The 14,527-nt window shown below is 47.0% G+C and overlaps 1 non-coding gene across 1 annotated transcript; it reads right to left on the minus strand.

The window, feature by feature from the left end:
* Positions 1–3,150: 3,150 nt before the first annotated feature.
* TRNAG-ACC (transfer RNA glycine (anticodon ACC)) lies at positions 3,151–3,222 on the minus strand. Its single transcript has one exon. It is a non-coding gene; the product is annotated as a tRNA-Gly (tRNA).
* Between the last annotated feature and the right edge of the window lie 11,305 nt (positions 3,223–14,527).

Genomic DNA, 14,527 nt, shown 5'->3' on the forward strand with positions numbered 1-14,527 from the left:
CCCAGAGAGATAAAGAGATGATTCTGCATGGCTATTTGTGGTTCTCTTTGGACAACTGTTGAATGCAAAAGGCGAGGCTGTCCCTGGGTGGGCTTGAGTTACCAACCTTTCAGTTAACAGCTGAATGTGCTAACCGATTGTGCCACAGAGACTGTGCATGCAGATGCTGTTGAATTATTTTATGGGGATGTATGTGCGTCTTTTGGAGGGAGGAAGTAAGTCTGCTCCAAGAAGTCTCAGCATGTAGAGTTGGTGGTATAGTGGTGAGCATAGCTGCCTTAAAAGCAGTTGACCCGGGCTTGATTCCTGGCCAATGTATGTGAGGTTGCTTTTGACATCCTACAAATCCCTAAGCAAGCTCATTTTTCTCTTGGGTATATCACAATGGTACATGCTAGGCTAGCTTCAGCATGTAGTGTTGGTGGTATAGTGGTGAACATAGCTGCCTTCAAAGCAGTTGACCTGTGTTTGATTCCTGGCCAATGTATGTGAGGTTGCTTTTGACATCCTACAAATTTCTAAGCAAGCTCATTTTTCTCTTGGGTATATCACAATGGTACATGCTAGACTGGCTTCAGCAGGTAGTGTTGGTGGTATAGTGGTGAGCATAGCTGCCTTTAAAGCAGTTGACCTGGGTCAGATTCCTGGCCAATGTATGTAAGCTGGCTTTTCACATCCTACAAATCCCTGGAAGAAAAGACGAGGAGGGAGGAGGAGGAAGGTGCAGGGGAAAAAAAACCCATAAGAACAAGATTAGCTCTCAAAAGAGCTGTTGTGGGGTGCTATTTTAGGAATAAGACTCAGCCAGCTAACAAGCTTACAAGAGCACAACTAATCTTTCCCTATGAGAGTCTGCCAGCAGCTTTCCCTTCACTAATTACTACAGGGACACGAACGACTATAATGGCCGGTGCTGCCTGCCTTATATAAGGGGTGGGGTGGCTCCAGGAGATAGTGCCGCCTGATTGGCTACAATGGGCCTGCTGCCTGTGATGTAGAGGGTAAAAGTTGACCATAATGGTGCACTATGGGGGCGAACTAAACTTCTGGGAAAGTTCGCATTCGCATGCGATCGTGGACCACCCAAAGTTCGCCTGGAACCGTTCGCCAGCGCACCGTTCGGGCCATCTCTACTCATGGTACAATAAGTCCATGGAAAGGGTGTATTAACAGATGAGTGTGAAACTTCCACACCCGGGTTGTAGAATGGCATCCATAGTAAAAAGCTTTCAGTGTGGCAGGTCCAACCACCTTCTGGAGTGTGCAGGTTTCCTCTGGTTCTGCCGCTTTCCAATAGTGATGAGCACAAATTTAGCGTAATGGTAATTTTGCAATTTTTGCATCGTAACTCACAATTTCGATGCAAAATTCGAATGCAAAATTTGGGTAAATCGTCATTAATTTGGTTTGTAAATGTAAACAGGAACCGTAATTTTGCAATTTCATGTCATTTTGGGCTGACTTTAGCGGTTAATAGCAAAACCCCCCATATATGCAATTGTTCCGAAAATTACTACGTTTGTTATGGAGAAGAGTGGGAACGAGTCAAAAAGACCTTGTAGTTTTTGAGAAAATCAATTTTAAAAATGCAAAGGAAAAATGCTTTTAAAACTCCTTTTTCCTTTGCATTTTTATAATCGATTTTTTTAAAAAGTACAAAACTACAAAGCCTTTTTTATTTAGTTATTTTTTTTCATTTATTCCCACCACTCTCCTTAACATAGCAATTTTGGTGGCAATAGCGTGTATGGGGGCATTGTTGTTAACTGCTTAAATTGGTACAAAATTGCACAAAATTACACAAAAATTACACAGAATTACAAATGGATTGCACTAAATCATTTGATGTCTAAATCGTAATTATATATGGCCATAATTGCGAGAATGTATGCAAATTTTTGTGTCATCGTAAATTTGCGATTATCAAGAAAAAGTTGGAGATTTAGAAAGTAGTACACAATAACCCTTGGGAGTCCATGGTAAACTGAAGTTAGAGGGGGCTCCCCAAAATTTATACAAATATTAAAATCAGTCTAAAGGGTAAAAATCACTTACCTCACAAACAGTATGACAAAAAAAAATATATTTTTTATTCCAAATGAATTATTTTTGTGTCATATTTGAGGTAGGTGATTCTTACCTTTTAACTGCCTAACGACTGCTCCACGCCGATTGGCGAGAGTGGCTGGGAATAGGGATAGAAAGGGACCGCGCACCAATGCGCGCGCATCCCCGCTTGAATGACAGAGCGTAACTCCGTCATCAGTCTCACGGCGGTGATCGCCACTAGGGACTATTCGATGGCAAAACCACCGTCTAATATAGGGATGATCGGAAAGAGCAAATTCCGTTCCACCGGAATTTGTGGATTCCGCCAGCGCATAATTCTGTCGCTATGAAAATTCCGCTGGATTTTTGAGAAATTCCGCAGAATTCCAGATTCTAGCGGAAAAAATAAACTAACCACAAATGGAACCTTCTTTATGCTAAATGGTAGCCCATAGAGCCTATTGACTGTTCCCTCGGTCCTTTTTCTCTTCCTCCTTCTCCAGAGGAGGAGGGTCTTGTCTTCCAAGGAATTGTAGGATTTCAAAAGACATCTTGCATACATTGGCTGGGAATCGAACCCAAGTCTTGTGCTTGGTACTTAGACAGCTCTCCTCACTGCTATACCACCAGCAACACTACATGCTGAAGCCAGCCTAGCATGTACCATTATGATATATCCAAGAGAAAACTGAGCTTGCTTAGGGATTTGTAGGCTGTCAAAAGCCAACTCACATACATTGCCCAGGAATCGAACCCAGGCTTACCGCTCTGTAGGCTGCTATCCTAACCATTATACCACCAACACTACACACTACAATGCTACATGCTGAAGCCAGCCTAGCATGTACCATTATGATATATCCAAGAGAAAAATGAGCTTGCTTAGGGATTTGTAGGATGTCAAAAGCCAACTCACATACATTGGCCAGGAATCGAAACCAGGCCTACTGTTTGGTAGGCTGCTAGCCTAACCATTATACCACCAACACAACACACTACGATGCTACATGCTGAAGCCAGCCTAGCATGTACCATTATGATATATCCAAGAGAAAAATGAGCTTGCTTAGGAATTTGTAGGATGTCAAAAGCCAACTCACATACATTGGCTAGGAATCGAACCCAGGCCTACAGCTTGGTAGGCTGCTATCCTAACCATTATACCACCAACACAAATTACTACAATGCTACATGCTGAAGCCAGCCTAGCATGTACCATTATGATATATCCAAGAGAAAAAATAGCTTCCTTAGGGATTTGTAGGATGTCAAAAGCCAACTCACATACATTGGACAGGAATCGAACCCAGGCCTATCGCTTGGAAGGCTGCTATCCTAACCATTATACCACCAACACAACACACTACAATGCTGCATGCTGAAGCCAGCCTAGCATGTACCATTATGATATATCCAAGAGAAAAATTAGCTTCCTTAGGGATTTGTAGGATGTCAAAAGCCAACTCACTTATATTGGCCGGGAATCGAAACCAGGCCTATCGCTTGGTAGGTTGCTATCCTAACCATTATACCACCAACACAACACACTACGATGCTACATGCTGAAGCCAGCCTAGCATGTACCATTATGATATATCCAAGAGAAAAATGAGCTTGCTTAGGGATTTGTAGGATGTCAAAAGCCAACTCACATATATTGGCCAGGAATCAAAGCCAAGCCTACTGTTTGGTAGGCTGCTATCCTAACCATTATTAGAGATGGGCCGAACGGTTCACCAGCGAACGGTTCCAGGCGAACTTTGGCTGGTTCGCCTTCGCAAGCGAAGGCGGACTTTCCCGGAAGTTCAATTTGCCCCATAATGCTCCATTAGGGTCAACTTTGACCCTTTACATCACAGTCAGCAGGCACATTGTAGCCAATTAGGCTATACTCTCTCCTGGAGCCACTCCCTCCCCTGTATATAAGGCAGGCTCCGCCGGCCATTACACTCACTCGTGTGCCTGCAATAGTGAGACTAGGACGAGCTGCTGCAGACTGTTTCTCCTAGGGAAAGATTAGTTAGGCTCTTGGCTTGTTAGCTTGCTCCTGGCTGAATCTTATTGCTATAATAGCACCCAGCAACAGCGTGTCACTACACTTGTGTTGTATAGACAGCTTTTATAATTCATACTGTGTGCCACTGCCAGTGCCAGCCCTGGCCAATCACAATCACACACCTGTGTCAGCTGCACATTGTGCAATACCCATTATTACTGCACTTGGGTTGCGGCGGCAGATTTTGTAATTCATATTGTGTGCAGTGTCACTGCCAGCCAGGCTCAGCACATTCAGTGACTAACTGTATCAGCTGCACATTGTGTAATACCCATTATTACTGCACTTGTGTTGCGGTGACAGCTTTTTTAATTCATACAGTGTGCAGTGTCACTGCATCTGTGACTGCACATTGTATTATACCTGACAGTCAGTGCATACCTTTCACTTGAATGGATGGCAGACTTGCCCTCCAGAACAGATTCTCGTGAAAGGCAAGTGGTGTCATCTTTGTCCGCCATAACAGATTCTCGTTAAAGGATTTAAAGTGAATTCATTTAAAAAGCAGCAGGATCTCGAAAGTCCTCCCGTATTGTTATTTTTGGTCACTACTAGTGTTGGGCGAACAGTGTTCACCACTGTTCGGGTTCTGCAGAACATCACCCTGTTCGGTTGATGTTCGAGTTCGGCCGAACACCTGATGGTGTTCGGCCAAACCGTTCGGCCACATGGCCGAACTAAGAGCGCATGGCCGAACGTTCCCCGAACGTTCAGCTAGCGCTGTGATTGGCCGAACGGGTCACGTGGTTCGGACCCGAACGCGCTCTGATTGGCCGAACTGTCACGTGGTTCGGGTAAATAAATACCCGAACCACGTCATATCTCCGCCATTTGTCTGTGGGTTTAGCTTTGGATAGGCAGGCAGGGTAGTTCGCGCTCCAGCCACGCTAGCCAGGGTCCCCCCAGTCATTGTGTCGCTGCTGGGAATAGTAGTACACCGCTCGCTCAGCCACACTATATAGCATTCTGTTTACTGCCACTCTGTGTACCTCGCTCAGCCACACTATATAGCATTCTGTTTACTGCCACTCTGTGTCTGCTGGGAATAGTAGTACACCGCTCGCTCAGCCACACTATATAGCATTCTGTTTACTGCCACTCTGTGTACCTCGCTCAGCCACACTATATAGCATTATTGTGTTTACTGCCACTCTGTGTCTGCTGGGAATAGTAGTACACCGCTCGCTCAGCCACACTATATAGCATTCTGTTTACTGCCACTCTGTGTCTGCTGGGAATAGTAGTACACCGCTCGCTCAGCCACACTATATAGCATTCTGTTTACTGCCACTCTGTGTACCTCGCTCAGCCACACTATATAGCATTATTGTGTTTACTGCCACTCTGTGTCTGCTGGGAATAGTAGTACACCGCTCGCTCAGCCACACTATATAGCATTCTGTTTACTGCCACTCTGTGTACCTCGCTCAGCCACACTATATAGCATTATTGTGTTTACTGCCACTCTGTGTCTGCTGGGAATAGTAGTACACCGCTCGCTCAGCCACACTATATAGCATTCTGTTTACTGCCACTCTGTGTCTGCTGAGGACAGTAGTACACCGCTCGCTCAGCCACACTATATAGCATTGTGTTTACTGCCACTCTGTGTACACCGCTCACCCAGCACACTATATAGCATTGTGTTTACTGCCACTCTGTGTCTGCTGGGAACAGTAGTACACCGCTCGCTCAGCCACACTATATAGCATTGTGTTTACTGCCACTCTGTGTACACTGCTCACCCAGCACACTATATAGCATTGTGTTTACTGCCACTCTGTGTCTGCTGGGAACAGTAGTACACCGCTCGCTCAGCCACACTATATAGCATTGTGTTTACTGCCACTCTGTGTACACCGCTCACCCAGCACACTATATAGCATTGTGTTTACTGCAAATCTGTGTCTGCTGGGAACAGTAGTACACCGCTCGCTCAGCCACACAATATAGCATTGTGTTTACTGCCACTCTGTGTACACCGCTCACCCAGCACACTATATAGCATTGTGTACTCTGCCAGTCAGTGTGTATATTGCTGGGATCAGTAATACTCCACTCAACGTCAACCACTATATGAGCTCACCATGAGTTCCTCAGAGACCTCCGCTGTGAGCAGCACTCCCAACAACAGCAACAGCCAACGCCCCACGCAAGCTATAACATCCACCCCAGCAGCCAGTGGTCAACAGCAGCCCTCCCCGGAGGAGAACGTTGTGTCCATCGGTCCGGCGCCAGAGCGATTATTGAGGGCTGCCATTGAGGAGATGATGGGGCCTGATGTGGAGGAGGAGGTCGGGCTCAGGCCAGCATCCCAAGTTAATGTTGAGGACGATGAGGGGTCTGTGTCTGGGGCTGTTGGGGTGGCAGAGGTGGTGGGTGGGTCAGACTCAGGAGAAGAGTTGTATGATGAGGATGATGACCGGGACCATCTGTATGTGCCTCAGAGTCCGACCCCGGAAAACATGTTGTATCGTGTGTTTAGGTACTAAAATCTGCGTTCCCACTTCCCAGTACTGCCCGGGTCCACGGATCCATATAATTTTTTGGGCAGCACTATCAAACTGTGGTACTATGAGTGAGTTGCCATGGTCCTTCTGTGCTGTCACACTCACCGTCTGTCTGCAGATGGATTGTTCAACACAGCTACGCCATGTGACATGTAGTCCTTGACCATCTTCTCCAGGCGATTGGTGTTGGAGGACGTGGAACTGCCCGATTGCTGTTCTGTGGGCTGCTGCATGGGTGTCAGAAAATGTTCCCACTCCAAGGACACTGCCAATACCATTCCCTTTTCGGCACTAGCAGCAGCTTGTGTTCTTTGCTGCCCTCCTGGTCCTCCTGGGTTTGCTGAAGTCAGTCTGTCGGCGTACAACTGGCTAGAGAAGGAGGAGGATGTCAATCTCCTCTCTAAAGTCTCCATCCTCAAGGGCCTGCTGGAATTGTTCCATTTTTGACCTGTCTGACACTTTCTTTAATCAGTTTTTTAACATTGTGTTGGTATAAACTGGGTATAAACCCAGTAATTGGTGTTGTCCAGAATAATGAATAATAATGAATAGTGAATAATGCGCGGGCCGCGTTCAATGCAGTCTAGCATGAATTGAGCCATGTGTGCCAGAGAGTCCTGCCAGACTCCTCTGTCTTCATGTTCTTGTGAGCGTTGTGATTGTTGTGATGCACCATATTCGTCACCAGCATCACTTTCTTCCTCTTCTGCTGTCCATTCCCGCTAAATTGTGGAAGTCCAACGTGCACCGCTCTGTCCCTCGGCAGTGGGGGCATCCAATTCCTGCTCCAACTCCAGCTGTTCCTCGTCCTGTTCTTTGTCATAGCTGGGACCAGCGTTTCCTGAGGCAGGTTGCCTGATGTTGGTATCATCACGCTGATCGTTTTCATCTTCAGATTCCCCCACTTGCATCATGCCAGCGGTTTCCATCTTCAACATTGATTTCTTCAGTAAACACAGCAGTGGTATTGTAATGCTGACTGTAGAATTGTCACTGCTCAGTCACAAGCAACGTGGATTGCTCAAAATTTTGGAGGACTTGGCAGAGATCCAACATGGTGGCCCAATCAGATCCACAGAAGCTTGGTAGCTAGCTGCTGGAATGCGCCTCGGCACTGCGCAAAAGCGTGCTAGCATGTGCAGCGTAGAATTCCAGGGCGTAGGGAGGGACATCACCCAGCGAGCGATGGTGCGCTAGATTGAAGCGAGTGATTGAGCTTGGTGAGTCCTTCAGAAGCGGTACTGGACTTTAAAAAATGTTTTGTTTTTTTTCCTTCAACAGAAGATCTGCCACGTTGGAGTGAGGAGGACGCCGCCGACCCCGACACCAAGCTGAACCCCGGCGAACTCCAAGCAGAGGATCTTCAGGTACCCTCAAGGCTTTGAGCAAGCTGAGGAGGATCAGCAGTCCCGACGAGACCTCTCCTCATATGTGACTGTGTGCAGTGGAGTAGAGCTCCCCAGAACAACCTCTCACTTGTCACTTTGTCACTGGTCACTTTGTCACTTTGTCATTTTGTCACTTTGTCACTTGTCACTTTGTCACTTGTCACTTGTCACTTTGTCACTTGTCACTTTGTCATTTTGTCACTTTGTCAGTCACTTTGTCACTTTGTCACTTTGTCACTGGTCACTTTGTCACTTTTCACTTTGTCACTTTTCACTTTGTCACTTGTTACTTGGTCACTTGTCACTTGGTCACTTGGTCACTTGTCCAGATGATCTCGGTACACCTCCTGCGATTCAAATTCCTGCACACATTGCTCTGGGATTTGGGTGTGATGAATGATGCATCTAACTGGCCACCGGAGGCAATTAAGGCCTTCAAAACATTGAAAGCAGCTTTCTGTTCCGCCCCCATTTTGCGTCATGTTGAGTTGTTGACGTCATGTTCATCCTCGGCCTCGCCTTGCATTTCAGTGCGAGGTGCATTTTCCACAGAAAAAGGTTGTGAATCCGGGCACAACATTTGTGGCTGTTCCATTGACCTTTCAAAGGTAGAAGATTGTGGGGGTGGGAATAGCTCCTCCGAATAGCCCATTGTGTCCTGAAAACTACTCATTGCATTGCTTTGCGCATGCATTTTTTTTGTCCTCATGCAAGGCCTGAGTTGCGCCTGAAAGCGTGGCCTTCTCCTCCTGCGCCTCCTCCTGTTCCATCACGTGTGCTGCTGCTGGTGTTGGGTTAGCGTTACCGGTCCCTTTTCCTGGAACCTCTTCTCTGTATTACATTTATGACTGCATGGCGGCAAAAAGCATGTTACCTGTGCAAAGAAACATGACATTTTCCACATTTAAAAGACAGTTTTTCCTTTGAAACTTTACAATCAATTTTCTCAAAAACTATAAACTCTTTTTCAAATATTTTTTTTCCTCTTGTACCCACTCCCAAGGTGCACATACCCTGTAAATTTGGGGTATGTAGCATGTAAGGAAGCTTTACAAAGCACGAAAGTTCGGGTCCCCATTGACTTCCATTATGTTCGGAGTTCGGCGCGAACACCCGAACATCGCGGCGATGTTCGGCGAACGTTCGCGAACCCGAACATCTAGGTGTTCGCCCAACACTAGTCACTATCTCGGGGTGGACATGCCATGCCTGCTGCCTTCCTTGCCTGGATGTGTGGTGGTAGCCATTTCTTAGGCTCCAACTCCGGACCGGAATACAACCAGGATTCCCCAGCCATTACCTGTGGTCACTCACAATGGCAGACTTGCTCTCCATAAAAGATACTCGCCTCCTTGAGGAGGAGACCAACCTGGTGAATCGCAATGAAGGCGCCACCATCAGACTTGTCCTCCATAACAGATTCTCGTTAAAGGATTTAAAGTTAATTTGTAACGATTGGTGTCAGCAACACAGATTTTTCTGATTATTGGTGATCTGCAGTATCACCAATAATACAGATGCTATACCTGGTTATGTGGTGATCTGCAGAATCACCAATAATACAAGTATAGCTAGACACAGGACACCTAATGTGGTATTGTGTTTGGTGCAACAGTAATAAGAGAAGTTATCTCCCGAGGAGCGGGAGACACAGACAATATTGCAGCCAAGGATCCCCTGAGGGGCAGGGGATCCAGACTGCACTGCAGCCAGTGGACGCCTGAGCAGCAGGGACCACTGGCGGTGATAGAGAGTATGATCACCTGAAGGGCAGGTGACCAAGACTAAACAATAGCCTAGGATTCCCTGAGGAGCAGGGAATACAGACTATACTGCAGCCAAGAATTCCCTGAGGAGCAGGGAATTCAGATAGTACTGCAGCCAGTGGACACCTGAGGAGCAGGGACTACTGACTGTGCTGCAAGTGAGGTCACAGGTGGAATGAGTGATTAAGACTGTACTGCAGCCAAGGATTCCCTGAGGCGCAGGGAACCAGACTGTACTGCAGCCAGTGGACCCCAGAGGAGCAGGGACCACTGACTGTGCTGCAAGATGATCTCTTGAGGGGCAGGTGATCAACAGACACTATTTGCAACTATGAGACACCTGAGGAACAAGTGTCACAGATAGTACAGTAAGATTGATCACCTAAGGGTTAGGTGACAGCGCTTAAGATTTCCCTTACTAGTGGTAGACCCACTAGTGGGGATAGAAAGGTCAGACAAGCAAGGTCAGCAACGAACGGACAGATACAGTACAGAGGCGGAAGACTGATTCAGTATCCAGGTACAGGCAGAGTTCGCAACAGTATACAGATAGGTAGAAGTACCGAGCAACCAAGAGAGTAGTCAGGAGAGTGAGAGATCATAACAGATAATACAGTAGTAATATAGCAATCCTAGTCTAGGTGTGAAGTCCTTGGTTTCAACACCTGGGAACTAGACTAACAGATGTACAATAGCGATATAGCAATAACCTAGTCTAGGTGTGAAATTCTTGGTTTCTACACCTGGGAACTAGACTAAAGAATGGTACACAAGTCTAACAATATAATAGTACTTAAAGCTATCTACAGAATCTGACTAAGTGTGAATTCCCAGCTCCGGCTGGTTCTAACACACTGTAAGATCTGACTAGGGTCTGAGCACCCACACGTTAGCATTCGCAACAGCAGACAACTTGCAACTGACAGGCAAGCCCTATAAATACCCAGAGTGCTCCACAGCACAACCCCAGTCACTCAGCCAATCCGGAGCATAGCTGGAGTCAGCTGATCGGCCTGATCAGCTGACTCCCCTTCTACTTGCATAAAGGTCCTGTCGCCTGGCACGCGCGTAGCTCTTAATCTGTGTGCACTAGAAGGACCAGGTGAACCAGCAGCATGTAGCTGCGCGGCAGAACCCGCCGGCTGGAACGCGGAGATGGCCGCCCTGCCACTTGCCCATGCGGCGGCATCTCCGCTATTGTAATGATTTGCTCAGCTGCCTGTGCAGGCAGGCAGCTTTTTGACCATTGTTTGGGTTTGCATGCTGCAGGACTCTGGAAAGGAGAGCTTCTGTCAGTTTTGCAGCTTGTGCTTGCTGAGGAATTTGCATACGTTGTCATGCAAATTGCCTGGCCACATTCATTGGAGGCGTGTACTATAAGTACTATGTGTTTCCCACAATGCTTGGCTGGTCATAAGGATTTAGTCCTGTGTAACACTCCTGGAGGAGTGTCAGCCTTGCTCTTTGTTTGAAGATCAGCTTAGAGTTATCCCTGGAAACTGCACTGGGCATGTTTCCTTTGTGCAGTTAGGATTGCTTATCTGTTTTGTTTGTCTGTTGCGATTGTCCTGTCCCAGCGGTGGTCGACAGGAAATCGTTCTGTGTGTCTGGGTGCTAACCGGAACAGCGGTTGTTACTGGTAGCCCCTTCTGATCTGTACCTGGATCGCACTAGCATCCTGCGCTAGTGCTGTGGATCCTTCTGTTCTGTCTTCCTGGATCGCACTCGCCTTGTGCTAGTGCTGTGAATCCTTCTGTTCTGTCTTCCTGGATCGCACTCGCCTTGTGCTAGTGCTGTGGATCCTTCTGTTCTGCCTTCCTGGATCGCACTCGCCTTGCGCTAGTGCTGTGGATCCTTCTGGTCTGCTACTCTGTTCTGTCTACCTGGATCGCACTGGCATCCTGCGCTAGTGCTGTGGATCCTTCTGTTCTGTCCTCCTGGATCGCGCTAGCCACTTTCGCTAGTGCTGTGGATCCTATCTCTCGCTTGTCCCTGTTTTCGTGTGTCTGTCTTGTCTGCTACGAACGCTTGCTGGAGGCTCGGTGAGGTAACCGTTAAGCAAGCGTTCGCGTCCTCTGTTTCATGTTTGTCTGTCGATGGTTAGTTAGGCGTGCTTGTCTCTATTGTGCTTATCACGTGGAGGCTGCGCATAAACGCGTGCACTGTTGCGAATGAGTGCGGTGTTCGCGTTTAGCTAGCGTTTGTTATTTTCCGTATCTCCTCATTGTATGATTTGCTGTGCCTTTGCTACTCTCGTGCTCTGCCTTGCTATAACCTTGTGTCACATCTGGCGATCGCACCTCTCGCGATCGCGTTCCTACTTCTTATCTGCTGTGGTGTGTGCACCGTCGCGGGTTGACGACTAGTTTGGTGCACACACATACAACCTGTCCCTTTGCTCGTTCTCATTCGCAATCGCTTCTCTTGCGAGTGCGTTCTGCGCTTCGTACAATTCCTGTCTGGCATTTGTGGAGGTACAGAGGATTGGTTCCTCTGCGCTCCACAACGCCATCTGCCGACAGGAATTTCCCTCTACGGGCGCGTAGCACCTTTTGCTGGGTTCCTGCAATCATACGCTTGTGGAGGATTTCCGCCGTATCTGCGCACGCGTTGTGCGCTGATCACGGAGGAAGTTCCACAATTGTTACAGTATGACCAGCCCAACCCAAAACCCCAGTGTAGACGGAATTTCCGATTTGACGATTTTGTCGAATATGGCTCTTGTACCTTTAAGAGATTTAAAAATCTTGAACCTGAATCAGCAGACGAGTTTTTGTCTGAGTGCACTAAACTGTTAGCAAACCCTGAATTCCAATGCACCCCAGTGTCTACCTGGGCCCCCCAAATGGTCTACATTCTGTTGGGGGGCGAAATGTCAATGTGGGCTTATGATGTGTTAGATCATACCACCCTGAGTCAAAGACCCCTGGAATTCTTGGCCTTTATAATTCACAATTGGCTAAGATTACCTCAATTACCATACCCCCTTAATGAGTTGTTGTCAGCAGCTCAATCAGCTGTTCCATCTACTCTTGCATCCAAAAAGCAGCCATCCAGAGCTGCTAAGTCTAAATGTAAAAGATCTAGGAAGACTTCCCAGCGGAGAAATCCGTTGCCCATAGCAACTACAAATAAAGAAATTAGTTTTGTAAACTCTGAAGTAGGGAAAGCACTTGAATGTGATGATTTCAGAGAGACTTCTCAGTCTCAGGTTTCGTTGCCCCAATCCAAAGCTTATGCGGATCCTATTATAGGTAGGATCGCACACTATATTACAGCAGTTAAAAAATCTGTTCTTGTTTATGATCTCCACTCATATGGAGATTATCTAGATACTGGCTTGTTTGAACCTCCATTTGCCTCATGGGATGTCGGGGCCTTATTGGAGGAATTTGATTTTGATTGGAAAGCCTTTTGCGATTTTTACATCGCAAAAAGCGAAGATGTCTTGAATGCTTGTCTCGATTCTATGTACCTTCTGATTGATTCCGATGAATGTGACAAGGATGAGGTGGATCTGGTGATTTATGTGTGGCAGACGATTTCGGATGAGTTGCACACACACACCAACCAATTGATTCCAATAAAGAGACATCGTTGTCGGATGATTGTTCCTGCCTTTCTGGGGTAAAGCATGTGAGTCTTGACTTTGTGCAATCTGAAATGAATGAGTGTGCCGCTGTGGTTGATTCCTGTGCGAATCCTGAAGGATTCGCTCCTGACAGTGTGCAGTTTGAATCTGTGCGATCTGATGCCTGTTTCTCGGATGTTCCTGCAGATTGTGATCGGCATGAGTCTGCCGGTTTCCTCAAAGATGTGTGGGATCCTTTTTCATTAGAAACAGATCTTTGAGATCTTCCGTCTGTAACCCTGCTATGGGGAAAATTTCTCGACTATGCAGCGTCAAAAGTAAAATTAATATGCCTAATAAAGTTTATCCTGTTGATGTCGCTATTTCTTCTGCAAATGAGTCTCTGTCTCACCCTGTTCACACCTGTAAGGGCCCGTTGCCTGGGGACAGTTGCTCCAGTGTTTCAGTCCTAGATGCCTTGCAGTCTGCTCCGCAGATCGCGGAGGTTTGCGCTATGGAAGCGCCAGTTTCACAACCTAAAGTGAATTTTGATTCGTAGGTTTTGCATTCTGACTCCTCGGATTCGACATTGTTAGCCGAATCTAAGAGTGAGACAGCGCTTCGGTTTTGCGAATCTGATGCTGAACCTTCTTTGCCTTATTCAGAGACGCTTTCTCTGAACCTGCCCTGTACCATGAATGAAAACATGTTTTCCTTTCACACTGACGTTTGTGAGCCCCTTTCTTGCTCTGAGGGAAATGCTGATTCTGCACCCTGTACTCTGGATGAGTCAATGTGGCCTTGCTTAGAATCCCCTGCAGTGTCCCTAGAGGCTCGTCTAGGTATTGCCACTATACTCACCTGTTTTTCTGCAGTTTTGGAGTTACAAGCTAGTTTGACTGCCACACAGAATTCTGGGTACAGTGAGAATGAAGTTAGGGAGTCAGTGTGTGTTCCAGTAAATATTCCTGTACATCCCGCTAATTATGATGAAGTTCAGTCCAGGGGCGTAGCTAGAAATCACTGGGCCCCATAGCAATTTTTTTTCATGGGCCCCCCTCACCCCCCGGGTAAATTCTCCCTCCCCCAACACAAACACATTACAGGAAATATTACGGGAATATTGTTGTGGCCAGTTACTTACCTGGGGCTTCTTCCTGCCCCCTGAAGTCCTCCTGGGCCCACAC

This window comes from Hyperolius riggenbachi, chromosome 4 (genome assembly GCF_040937935.1).
Source record: "Hyperolius riggenbachi isolate aHypRig1 chromosome 4, aHypRig1.pri, whole genome shotgun sequence".
NCBI classification, from domain to species: domain Eukaryota; kingdom Metazoa; phylum Chordata; class Amphibia; order Anura; family Hyperoliidae; genus Hyperolius; species Hyperolius riggenbachi.